This window comes from Taeniopygia guttata, chromosome Z, assembly GCF_048771995.1.
Source record: "Taeniopygia guttata chromosome Z, bTaeGut7.mat, whole genome shotgun sequence".
In the NCBI taxonomy this organism is placed as follows: Eukaryota; Metazoa; Chordata; class Aves; order Passeriformes; family Estrildidae; genus Taeniopygia; species Taeniopygia guttata.
Genome location: NC_133063.1, coordinates 59,995,946 through 60,008,102, shown reverse-complemented (window position 1 = coordinate 60,008,102; position 12,157 = coordinate 59,995,946). Strand labels below are relative to the sequence as shown.

General features: G+C 43.0%; 1 long non-coding RNA gene across 1 annotated transcript; it reads right to left on the bottom strand.

The window, feature by feature from the left end:
* Window positions 1-1,262: 1,262 nt before the first annotated feature.
* LOC140681772 (uncharacterized) lies at window positions 1,263-7,903 on the bottom strand. Its single transcript, XR_012052950.1, has 3 exons — window positions 7,549-7,903; window positions 6,333-6,439; window positions 1,263-1,836 (listed from the first exon to the last, which is right to left on the bottom strand). It is a non-coding gene; the product is annotated as an uncharacterized lncRNA (long non-coding RNA).
* Window positions 7,904-12,157: the final 4,254 nt, after the last annotated feature.

Below are 12,157 nucleotides of genomic sequence, written 5' to 3'. Positions count from 1 at the left end.
ACAAACACAAAGACAGACAATATTGTCCCTATAGAGTGGGATATTCAGCTACGCTGGGGCTTTGATTAAGGGTTGGTGAGCATTTACATCTCTGAGACATCTGCTGTCTTCAGACAGGCAGTTATTTTGTCTTCAGACTTGAGCAGGCAGTGGAGAGTCTACAAAGTAAATGTGCTTCTTAAAAATGTAATTGAGTCCTCTCTCATTTAGGGTATTCTGACTGAGAGCACATGGCTGCTACTCATGTAAAGGAAAGCAACATTTCAACAAAAAACAGAGTTGTTTATATAGGAAGGATGCTATTCCAGGCTGTCTTTTCAAGGTGGCTTGAAAAAATGATGTGAAGTGCAATAACTAAAAAGAAGTGAAAAATCAATGTCTTTGTTTAGCATGGGAAGCTAGATCCATCTTACAGAAAGAGCTTATATTTTTCCCAGATGGTTGTTTCCCCAAAGGCAAACTCAGCATTGATTTTTTTTTTTTTTCCAAGCCTCTAGAATTTAGGGAAAGGGAAAGGGAAAGGGAAAGGGAAAGGGAAAGGGAAAGGGAAAGGGAAAGGGAAAGGGAAAGGGAAAGGGAAAGGGAAAGGGAAAGGGAAAGGGAAAGGGAAAGGGAAAGGGACAATATAAGAATTCAGACAAGCCACCTAGATTCTCTTTGTTTCTCTTCATGAGCAAAGGGACAGCATCAAGAATAGTTTTCCAGCTGATGACTGTTCATACCATTTAAATTATTAAGATCTACTCTAGCCACAGGCAACCTGACAGCCAGTGTATGGGCATCTCCAGAAGAAAGGTCAGGAGTTCCAGAGAATCTGAGTGGATTAATGTAGAGCCTAGTTTCACAAATAGATGAGATACTTTGGTGAGTAGCAACAGGGTGGCAATTTGCATAAGAGACTGACAATAATATTGATACTGTCACTTTCTGGAAATGGCAAACCATTTTTAGAATTCTAAGTGGAAACCATTCAATTTTATTGCGCACATTATGAGATATTCAGTGTAGAGGATGGAAACTCTAAAAGCTGCAGGAGAATCAGAGTACAAAGAGATAGAATCAAACCCAAAAAGCTAAGTAAAGATGCAAAGGATAAGTTGCTATCAAATTTTCAACTCAACAAAGCTTCTCCTTTGGAGCTGCAGAAGAGAGAATTTCACACATTGGGTCTCTCAGGGTCTGTGTCAAGTTTGACCCTGAGAATGTAAAAGTCCTTGTTTCCCAGCCCATGCAGCCAAAGAAGGAGTCTGGAATGCGTAGGATCAGCTTCTCAAGGTTGTTTATTTTTCCTTTTCTATAACATTCTTTCTCTGACCTGCTGAGCTCCGTCTAGCAAGGAGGCCATGGCATTGTCTGCCCTCTTGGGCAGTGTTTACATTTTATACTAAAAACTACGTGTACTATGTTTACAATATTATGCCAATATCTATAATTTATGTTAGACAGTGTGTCTCTACCTTAAACCAACGGAAAAGTGTCACCATCACACCAAGACATGGAGGACAAGAAGAAGGAGAAGAGGGTCAGGACACGCCCAAATCCCTCCATCTTGTCCCCTTGAACCCCATTCTAAAACACCCCAAAATTCTACTTTTTCCCCTGTGTTAAGTCAACTATCACACTACACATACTCTTGTGGCTTGAAATTCCTTATACAAAGTTGGCAGTTTTTCCATGGGCTAAAATCGAAGCCACAGCTGTTTCTGATTTCGTGCCAAGGTCTCCGAGCGCCCTGCCAGGGTCTTGAGACAGCCAGGGCAGCCAGAGGGATGTCCTGGATTCCCACATGGGTCAACAGAGGCACTGGTATGGGAAAAGGCAGATTTTCAAACTGTGCTGAAATACAATGAAGAGAAGATAAAATAAAATGCTATGGTTTCCTTGGCTTTATGACTACAATAGGTGCAAGCTTTTCTCTGCAAGAGGTACTCTGAATTACTCTGCTCATACAGGCTTAAATGTCCTTCCACTGCAGTGCACCTTCTCTCTTCCTTTTCTTCCTCTGCTTCAATCTCAGTGAAGACCTCCAACTTTTGACAGTGTGGATGTCCTCTTTCAAACTTCCCAGTGCTGAGGGTTCCACTTTTGTCACCATAGTTATAATGGATGTCCAAAGACAAAATGTGGAGAAGAAAAGTACCTACATTGAATTATGTTTTTCAGTCATCCAATCATGGCATTTTGCTCTTTTAAAACATAACGCTTTTCATTCAAAGACCTCTGAGCTTCTAATTCATTATTTAATTAAGTCACAAAATGTTCCTGTGATCTAGGAAAGTATTGAAATGAGTGAGTAAACTAGTATAGATTAATAAAGTCATTAGTCAAGATGACTAACAGATGAGAAATGTACTAATAAAGGGTAATTGCAGTAAAAGAAAATTAGCTAGAAACAGGTTAGAAGAGTGATTTTCAGAGACTAGTTTTGAACACCTACACTTTCATATCCAGCAGAAGCTGTGATAGTTCAGAAGTGTCTAAAAACCAGACTAGGTTTGATTTACCTAGGTACACTGACATGGACAGAAGAAACACTCCTGAAACAAAAGTGTGTGTGTGGCATAGAAACACAGTGCTGAATGTACCTCTTGAACAACAGGCTGAACTGACTCCTCACTCACCTACATATACAACCACAGAAAACAGGTTTCGCCTAGGAGCCCCTACAGGCTATACACTACTCACCATCCATCTCCAATGCCAGTTGTCATTTTAGATTATACTGGCCCAGAAGTGTGTCCTAAGTGAATCTCTCTGTTGCTTGCCTTCAGTGGTTGATATATGATCCCCTTCCTGCATAGATATCTTTCCCATAACTGCATGAACAATACCACCATGGTTCTATTTAATCATTCCATGTTCAGTTTCCCTGCGCTCTATGGCACACCAGCACCTTCTCCAGAAGTAACAGGAGAGAGGAGCAGAGAGAGACAGTTAATTTCCCCTGTAATTTATCATTTATCATTTATTTCCCCTGTTGAGTAGTGAAGGTACCAAAGGGCTGATGGATGCGGAGTAATGCTTAGGTAAGATTGACAACTATTTCCTCCTGCTTCATACACATAACCAGCACCCACCTGTTTTCCTCCCACCCAGAGATATTTTTGAAAGCTTCTTCTAGCAAATTTCTGCACCAAAATTAAACCCATATAGCAGTCAGCCTTATTGCCGTGTTCCCACGTCAGCTGTGTGTCATGACAACAGATGACAGAAATGCTGCTATTCAGGCTTCAGGGTACGTGTTGTTTTTTTTTTTTCTTTCTTTCTTTTCTTTTTCTTTCTTTTTTTTTTTTTCTTTAATTTTAATAGCTTTAAAAAGAGCTCTGAACAAAAGTGCTTGCTCCATGATGCAGCGCTGAGCTAAAGCACACAGGGCAGGTATACCTGCCCACATGCCAATAGGCAAAAATAAGTAGAGTGGGTGAGGTTTCCTGTGGCGCTGTGGGGGCTGAGGGAGAAACACTCTGAGGAGAGAAGAAGATGACAAGATAAGGGAAAATGGAGAAGCAGAAGCAGAAGTGCTTCCCTTCCCTGCACCCCTCCCCTGTGGGCCTTCAGCAGTGGGGCAGCTCCGTGCACAACACATGGATATCCCTGTACTGCCCTATGTCCTAAAACTATTCAAACCTCCTTGCTTTGGGGTGCTCCTTGGCAGACTCCAGCCTAATCCACCAGAAAGGGCCCTGTTTGTCTCACCCTGGTCTGCAGTGAAGGAAGGGAGTTTTCAATGTCCAGGCAGCAAAATCTCGCTCTGCAAACATCATTCCATGGGAGTAAAGCACTAACAAATAAAAGCCTCCTTACATAAAACAGTGGTATTCCCATAAGACATAATTTCTCCCAGGTCAGACATGCAGATACTCACTTCTACCCAAGAACTCAAAATTTGTATATATGTAGCCTTGGTTTTGGTCGTGAGTTTTTTGTTTGGTTTTGGTTTGATCTTGGTTTTTTTATGTACAGCTAGATCCTGAAGGAAGAAAAAGAAATGAACCTAATAAAATCATGGTCCCAGTTACTTTAGGATCAGGCTATGCAAGGGCAGTCAGAAGCTTGGAGTCACAGAGGAGGGCTCTCCAGCTGGAGCTGCTGCTGTTCACAGCTCATACTTCAGTAATCGTCACATTTGTTTCTATTTCACAGCATCATAAAAGACAGCAAGCAACTCCTGAGCCAAGCAAGAATTTAAATACATCTTTGAGGCCTTTCCCATTTAGAAAATCGCTTGTGTCTGTGTTTGATAGTAAGGGCTGCTCCTGAATATAAATGCTTCCCTGAATCAGGGCTACACAAGTATCAGAAGCTTAGATCAAGGAGCTGATCTGTCCAAATCAGACATTAGAGGCATGATGAAATACTGCAGATCTTCCCTTTAATGAAACTTAGTTTATGAAAACCCTTTAATAAAGCTGCAGTGAGTATATTTACATTCCCAAAAGAGAAGAGCTCTCTCTCAAAATGAAAAAAACCCACAATTAATAATATCCTGATATTCTTCATAATGCCAGTAGATTGCAAGTTTTTGTTGAGCTATTCATCATTTTGAATTTCCATGCATCTCTTTATTCCACAATCACATCTACACCACTGGGGCACTTTAGGGACTAAAATTGATTGCTGCATATTAAAAATAGCAAATGAATCTCATTATTTCTTTTGTACCTCCCCAGTTTATTCAGCATACAAAAGACAAAATCAATGTCATCCTGCCTGAGGAATAGGGTTATTTTTGTATTTTTTTAATACTGCTGCTGATTTTTGGCTTTACTCTTGAAACTGTGATGCGTTGCACCAATATATTTTCACTGTATGAGTTTTTGGATCATCTGCATTTTGCTGTGCTAATCCCGGATGTTTAATATCAAGGAAAATCGTATTTATATCCTATTCATCTCTTTCTCCAGCATCTCCTGTGTATCTGCATGCTCATTTTCCATTGCAAACAGTCTGAATATCCAGAAATATTCAGCAATTTGCTTCTTAGTGGTGCAGATCCAAGTAAACATTTAGACCTAAACTTATGTATAATTTAAGATCAATTTGGGCTTGAGGAGCTGAGGTGCATCCTTGAGCTGAGAGACATAATAGAATAAAGAAGGAGGGGGTGTTCCTGTGGGCTCTGACTTTTGAGGAGAGCTGGGTCTTGTAGATCTGGGTAAAATTCTGGAACTGGTCTGCTTCTTGTTTTAGAAAAGAAATGTGATATTTCCTTTCCGTCCGTCTTTCAGCACTTCCACAGTTGCTGTTTTCAAATAGACGTAAGTGGAAGAAAATTATTCAGGAAACAGTATCTTTAACACCTAAGGACCTGCATAATCCAGGTGACCTTTATATGTCTAGATTTTTCTTCCATCCATTTTGTGTATTTTTTTCAGATGAAAACAAGGAAGTTCAGTGTTTCAACCATGCTAAGTCCTTTTTAATATAATCTCCCTCCTGGTTTATTAACAGGTGGAATTCCTACCAATAGTTGTCTTTCCCCAGCACACTGATAAAATGCTTTCTATTTGTTCTCATGTATCTGAGAGAGGCAATCCATTTTGCCCTAACTGTCCTCTTTTCTCTGAAATCATCAACTGCACAATTGCCCCATTCACATGGATTCCTGTACTGCCCCAAACCATTCACTGGTTCAGGGTATTTGATTTTATTATTCTTGATCCTGAAACACAAGACTCAAGACTTTCCATTTTATGACAAAATCCTTTCTAGTGTAACTTTCTGGATATGTTTTACTATTCTCTTTAGTTTTACTATTCTCTTTTTTAAGGCAGAATGGAAAACACAAAAAATACACTTTTTCATTTTTTTCACCATTTCTTCTGGGACTTTTCCCTGAAATGTGAACAGACTTTTTCAGTAAAGCAAAGCAGATGTTTTGCAACAGTTTTCACAACTGTAAGTCCCTGACAAGCTATATATTGTAGATATGTCCTGTGCAGCAACCATCGTATGAGTATGTTTACATATAACAAGTCGTAATAAAATTAATATTAATATGTACCCCAGTAAACTATCTTCATGTTAATAAAATGAACTTCTCTTTGTATTTCCACATATATATTTGTCCCGTTGATAAACTGATTTCAAGAAAACCATATACATACTTACAGTGATGTGAATTTGTGATAGAATTTGCAAATATTTTAGTTTTATTTCTTTGACATAAAGCCTAATTTATGTCTGACTCAGGTGTGACATGATGTATCTAAACTCTGAGTAAATGCTTACAAATTTGGAAAAAAACTGAGGTCTGATATGAACTTATATTCAATTTCTCTTGAGTGCACTTCAGACGCACTAACTGATTGCATCTCAACCAATGTACGTACCCAATGAGGAGTCATCCTTGAAAGACATCTTGACTCTTTTTTCTTTAGAAAGTACAATCATTATGAGTTTGCTTCTGTTTCCTTTTTCCTTTCAATGTTTGTTCTCTCTAAATAATGGAAACAAACAATACTATTATGTGAGTCATCAGAAAAGAGCAGCAGCAGTCCTACTTGGTTGTTGATGGTGATCAGTTTGAATTGCTTACTGCCCCCCTGCCAGTCTCTTGGAAACTTTGGCATATGGAGGATACCTTGGATTTACTTGTTTGGGTAACTTGTTGCCTTGCTGCTCATAAGACCATAAGCAAAACCAGTTTTACCTGAGATCTATGTTTGTGTTCCCAAAGCATTGCAAGTCTAGTGCTGCAGACTTTCCTTAGCTGACTGCAAAACATCAAACACTAGTAACGAAAAGTGGAGATGGCTGCCTTCAAAGTAAAATGCAGGATACATCCCTAGCTATTCCAGAATACACTTAATTTTGCTAGATGTCAAGGGATGTCATACTGCCACATAAAAATGTTTCCTATTGTCCTTAAATTGATCGTTCAATCCACTTGCCATCAAACAGTAAAAGTAGCCTTTCTGCTTTCATCTCACTATGAAAGGGAAAAAAGAGCAAATATACATGGCAGTAATTATTACATCCCGTGGCTTTTTTTTTTTTTTTTTTTTTTTTTTTTATAAAGAATGGCATACTATCAGAGCAGCAGTAGGCAAAGAGAACAAGAAAAGAAGATTCAGTCTCTTTGAGATTTTACCATGCAGAAAATCTCTTCTTGTTTTTCTGGAACACTTCTAATACTGCCATCTGAGTTAGAACCTCACATCTTTATGCAGTTGGACATCTGACAATAGCTGGAGTAAAAACATTTTGAGGCACACATCATCAACATACACATAAAAAGTTACAAGGCTTAAACAATTCCAAACAATGCAAGAAAATTACTGAGATTTAAAAAGGATTGAAAAATATGTTCTCCTTCTTGAATCAAAAGTCAATGCAAAAGAAATTCAGCAGACCTCTGCAGGTTATACTACAAAAGATTGTCATTCACGGAAGTGTTCTGCAGATTCTACTAGTCAGCTATAGAGATTCGTTTGTTCTGTATTAAAACAGAGAGGAGGGGAAATCACAATACTGAAGCACCTCTTTCAGGTTCCCAAACGGAAATTAAACACAGCAGTAGAGGCAAATTAACAATATTTAACGCACCTAACAAGTCGTAACAGAGCAATTGGCTGAGCCTGTAGCCCGGCCGGGCGCAGCCGGCACCGCCGCTGAGGGCAGGGCCCGGCCGGGCGCGGGGCCGCGGCAGCGAGCGCGGGAGCCACCGGCGGCGGCGGAGCGCCCTCTAATGGCGAGCGGCGGCACGGCGGGGGCTGCGGCGGAGCTGCGGCACAGGCTGCGGGCCGCGCGGGCGCTGCTGCTGAGCGACACTCCTCTGCCGCTGAGGGACACTCCTCTGCCGCTGAGGGACACTCCTCTGCCGCTGAGGGACACTCCCCTGCCGCTGAGGGACACTCCTCTGCCGCTGAGGGACACTCCCCTGCCGCTGAGGGACACTCCCCTGCCGCTGAGGGACACTCCCCTGCCGCTGAGGGACACTGCCCTGCCGCTGAGGGACACTGCCCTGCCGCTGAGGGACACTCCTCTGCCGCTGAGGGACACTCCCCTGCCGCTGAGGGACTGCCCTGCTCCTCTCTGCCCCCGCCCCGCCGGCAGGAGACCCCTCGCGGCCTTCTCCCGCCCCTGCCTTCTCCGAGCCATGCTTGTTTCTCCTCTCGTACAGGGAGGGAGGGTGGGAAAGTGCCACTGAACGGAAAGATTTTGCAGCGTGCTGTGGTCTCCCAGGGATTTTTGGCAGGTTTTCATTTTCTTGGGGAGCCAAGAACATTTTGTCTCTGCATCTCACATACTTCTCTCTTGCCTTCGATGCCGTGCAGTCTCGAGGGGCAGTGCTGACTGGAGACATCTCAGAGGGGCTGGCAGCTTCTACGGAGCTCGGGTCACAACCCAGAGCGAGTGTAAGGACAAAAGTCCACGGCACGAGGGTACAGGCAGCAGGGATGGATGAGGGCGACTCCAGATGTTTGAGACCCTGGCCCAGGTCAGCCTCTAGGCCTTATGAAATTGACTTAAGAGACATACCTGGCAATTCCTCCACAATAAGAGACAAAAGTTTCAGTGCAGAACTATCAAGCATAGGCTAGAGCCCGGCCAGACATTTTAGCAAAAAATTGGTAACTGGAGGTCAAAACAATACATGCTGGGTCATTAAAGAGAAACGAAGAACGAAGTGGCACCCACCCACTGGCATAGGCCAACACCACTCATTAATACAGGCACCTACACAGGTTCAGGAATGCCTCACACTACTTAGCTTCTTTCTGCCAGCAGACATGAGCCTTTCATCCATCCTAGTGATGCACCATCGTCATTGCTGGAAATCCCACGCCTGTTGTGGCACTCCTGCCACATCAAGCTGTATTCTCAGTCCCTAACACACATCTCCTGGAGACACAGCAGGCACCAAAAGCATCCTGAATGGGTTCACCACACCAAGAGGAAAGCCTGAGGAGGTGAGGTGTGAGACCAGATCTATATCTCACTGTATCAGCTGGATTCAGCATTTTATCTGCAGGGGCCAGAAAGGGGGAAGGGGAAGACAGATTGATACCATGCACACTCTCCCATACTCATCCACAACCCACAGCTCCCACTCTAGGAGTGGCCACCAACGGTCTAGGAAAAGCAACTTTCACCCCATTTTGTAGGTAAAAATGGAGGAGCTTGGAGAACAAAGCCTATTATTAATTCCCATCTGTTGAAAGGAGGCTGCAGCTGTTTTGAGAGGTTTTCCTGCAAGCTATGCAGATCTGCTCAGAATTTTAATGGTTGTTTACCAACCAGAAAGCATGCCATTGAAAGAGCAAGATGTTTCCAAGCAAACATGGTGTGAACATCATTTTAGCCTAGAAATAAATCTCTTATTTCTTGCAAGCATTTATCTAGGTGAGAAAAAATGGTTTTTGTATTTGATTCTTTCACTTTTCAAATGCTCCTTTTTAAACTCATTCTTTGCCATCTAAGAAGCATACAGGAGAAGAGATACCTTGAAATATGCAATGCAATTTAACACAAACAGAAAGCCTTGTTAACCCCAAACATTCACTGTGCTCACTGGTGTGCAGTTGGAGTTGTATGTGCTAGGAAAACTGGTCTCTGTCCAAAGAACCTAGCAAGCCTCGAAGAAAAACACTGCACACAAAAGATGAAAAAAAGGAAAAGGCTTTGTTATATTCTAGTAAGTGTAAAGACGTGTCAAGCTTTTTACCTTCCATTTTCTGCCGTGGTCATATTTTCAAGGGGATTGTTATTGCTGAGAAATTAACAAGTCTTTAGCCAAACTCTCTAATATGTGTTATTTATAACAGAAATTAAATCCCTGCAACTATGCGTGTGTTTTAAAAGGCCTGCCTCTGTGATATTAGTACATGCAGTTTCTCTGTGACATGTATCTTGTACATAGAAGAAAGAAGCACTACAGAAATGCCTCAGATAGATACAAAAAACCCCAAAGGTTTTTCACTACAGTGCTTTAGAAACCCAAGCTCTTTTTATTTATTTCAGTAGTCTTTGAACTGCTTGGCTTGGAGAAGATATTTATAGCTGAAATGACAGTCCCTGAACACAACCTAGTATTCCCAGTATTCCTGCTGTAACTGGGGGATGGGAAAAAACCACTATCACCCACCACTTAGCCAAAAAAGTTATGAGCATCCTGCATTTAAAAAAGACCATGCCTGAGAAACTCGAAGGACAAGAGGGCTAAGTGACATAGTAAATGGTCACCAGGAAATGACCAGGAAATTAATATAACATAGAGGCAGTGCTAAGGAGAGAGTTGGATAGCCTGCTGCTATTCCATCAGGTCATGCAACTGAAAATATTAGTGAGAAAATGAAACTATTTCTCTTTCACTAAGACAGAAGTAAAAAGCAATCTGGGCAGTGTGACCTTCTAAGCTGAGTTAAGTCAACATATAAACAATAAAAATGGACTAATATTTCAAGGAATTTTGTTTCAGTGACTGGGGGGGTTCAAGTTACTGTGGGTATTTTCCTGTAATATGATAGAATCCCACTAAATGGTCATTATTTGACTTCTGGTAATGGAGACATGAAAGCCCTCTGTGTGTCCTATGTTTCTGTTATAGGGGTCCAAAGGCTACTGAGATGGGTTTCACCCATATAATTTTTAATTTATTTTCTCTTAATAAATGGCAACCTACATTTTTGTATAATGGCAGTGCAAAGCGGATTTCTGCTTTATGATAGCTAATTCATGGCAACTAGCTTTTAAGACAGTATGTGAAAGTGAACAGCTGTGAACTGATAAATAGGAATTATTAAATACACTTTTTTACAAATATAGCATTTGCCCATTCCTAACAAATATTTTTTCTGTTTTGAAGTTCAGTCTCCAGCATAGCACAAACAATGACTGAAATAAGTGCTATAAAAGAAACACAAACAGATGGGAAATCAGGGAAGTGATAAACACAATAAAGTAAATGGCATGACCTAAATTCACCAGAGATATCAACTGAGTAAGCCAAGGCTAAGAAATGACCTCTCATTGCCCAATGTTTTCCTTACTGAGAGTGTTGATGCCTTCTGCCTTGGTCTGAAAGACAGATGTCATTTAAAGAAAGCAGGAGCCTGCCTTGGAATGGAAAATATGACCCACTTTCCTCCAAATTATTATAGCTTTGAAATTAAGGGGCTTTCAGGCAAAGATACGGGAAAAGGAATACCAGTTATTTGCAGGTATGTGTCTGTGTAACCAGGCAAGCAAACAAGGGCAGTGCTGGCGCAGCAATCGAGAGCAGAAATCCCAGCCGAGTCTCTTCCCGCTCCCTCGGCACTCCTGGTGCGGTTCCGGCCGCAGCCGGCAGGGGGCGCTGCTGGCTCCCGGCGGGCCGGGCTGTGCGGGGCTTCCCTGCACCTGCAGGGGGCGCTGCGGCGCGGGGCCGGCCCGGCTCCCTCCCGCGGCAATGGCGGCCGGGCTGGAAAAACCGGCCCTGGCAGGAACCTGGTGGCAGCGACTGGAACGCCGGGGCAGGCTCACCTGGGACAGCAGGCAAGAGGCAGCAGAAACTCTGCAGCTGCAGCTGGAACCGCGGGATGTCCCAGCAGGCAGGGCATGTGGAGCTATGGTGTGGCAAGAACCCGGAGCTGTGGCAGAGGAACTGCGAGGTTGGCAGAGCTCACGAAAACAGCTGGGGGAGGCTCCCTTGGAGGAGAAGGGGCTCAGGGTCCTGGGGCTTTCCCTGAGGCACCCGAGCAGATGGTGACAGTTCTTCTTTTAGTGAGGTAGTGTATTAGTAAGGTTCCAGTATAATGGCAGCCCTTACAAGCAGAGCTCCACTCACGGTAGAAGAAAACAGGAGACAGAAGCCCACAGCAGACACCACAGCAATGGCGCTGTCCTCTCCCCACAGTGGGGAGTTTCGTTATTTTATGTTATTCTGTGTTAAGTTATGTATGGGTCAGTTCTCTCTGTTTTTGTTCAAAATTGTATTTGGTATGTTCCATGTACCCCCTCCCCCAGATGGTGCTGTCCACCCCTTCCCGCCTTTCCACCCCTGCCCATCACCTGGACACTCCCCATCACACCACCAGACCCCTCCCTTATCCCCTCCCAGGAGCCCCGCCAGTCATCCGGCGCCCCACCTAGACATCCAGAAACTTCCATCCAGGGCGTTAGGTGATTGGGTGAAGGCCCGGGGCCCCTCCCATACTCCTACCTCATTGGCCTC